The 1,286-nt window shown below is 38.5% G+C and overlaps 1 non-coding gene across 1 annotated transcript; it reads right to left on the bottom strand.

The window, feature by feature from the left end:
* Positions 1-207: 207 nt before the first annotated feature.
* LOC139845894 (small nucleolar RNA R71) lies at positions 208-314 on the bottom strand. Its single transcript, XR_011758647.1, has one exon. It is a non-coding gene; the product is annotated as a small nucleolar RNA R71 (small nucleolar RNA).
* Positions 315-1,286: the final 972 nt, after the last annotated feature.

The raw sequence follows: 1,286 nt of genomic DNA, 5'->3' as shown, positions 1-1,286 counted from the left end.
GAACACCTTCGTACGTTTAAAAGAATTTGTACACTATTCAAAATCCGAGAAGTGGAAGATGAGCAGATCTATCTCATGTTGTTTCCTTGGACTTTAAAGGGAGAAGCCAAAGATTGGTTAGAATCGTTACCTGAAGGGGCGATTGACACATGGGATGTTTTAGTTGAAAAATTTCTTAAACAATTCTTTCCGGCATCTAAAGCCGTGAGACTTCAAGGAGAAATTGTTACGTTCGCGCAAAAGCCAAATGAAACATTATATGAGGCATGGACAAGATTCGGAAGGATGTTGAGAGGATGTCCTCAACATGGTTTAGACACTTATCAAATAGTACAAATATTCTACCAAGGTGTCAACGTTGCTACACGAAAAGACATCGACATAACAGCTGGTGGTTCCATTATGAAGAAAACCGCAACTGAAGCTTACAAAATTATTGATAACACAGCCTCCCACTCTCATGAGTGGCACCAAGAGAAAGATATATATCTCTCATCTAAAGCGGCTAGAGCCGATTCTAGCCATAACTTTGATTCCGTTTCCGCAAAAATAGATGCTTTCGAGAGACGAATGGAAAAGATGAATAAAGATATTCACGCAATACGAATCAATTGTGAGCAATGCGGTGGACCACACTTAATGAAAGACTGTCACATTGAACAAACGATGGAACAACGTGAGAATGTTGTCTACATGAACCAAAGGCTGGAAAATAGTTATCAGAATAATTATCAACCACCAAGGCCAAACTTCAATCGAAATCAAAACATTCTTTACAATCCAAAAGGACCCGACAATAACTCGTATAACCAACAAGGTCCGAATAACCAACCAACTCAAAACAACACTTTCAATCAACAAAGACCTGGCTTGTATAAACCACCACAACAAACCGAAGAGAAAAAGTCAAATCTGGAAGAAGTGGTATTTAAGCTAGTTGAATCTCAAACACAATTTATTGAAACTCAAACCCAAACGAATGAGAGGTTTGATCAGTCATTTAGAACTCAACAAGCTTCCATTTTGAATCTAGAAAAATAAGTAGGTACTCTTGTTAGATTGATGAGTGAAAGGGAACAAGGAAAGCTACCGAGTAATAATGAAGTAAATCCTCGGAATGAAAATGTTAACATGATATCAACAAATTCTGAAAAACCAATACCAGAAGTTGGGGAGGTTTTAGATGTAAGTAACAATGAAGAAGTTACACCACCACCACCACCCGAGTATGTAAAGCCAGTGGTGGCACCATACAAACCACCCATCCCGTTTCCAAGAAAAGGAGT

The sequence above is a fragment of the Rutidosis leptorrhynchoides genome, chromosome 4 (genome assembly GCF_046630445.1).
Source record: "Rutidosis leptorrhynchoides isolate AG116_Rl617_1_P2 chromosome 4, CSIRO_AGI_Rlap_v1, whole genome shotgun sequence".
Lineage (NCBI taxonomy): Eukaryota > Viridiplantae > Streptophyta > Magnoliopsida > Asterales > Asteraceae > Rutidosis > Rutidosis leptorrhynchoides.
The sequence above is the reverse complement of the archived record's forward strand: the minus strand, read 5'-3'. Positions and strand labels throughout refer to the sequence as shown.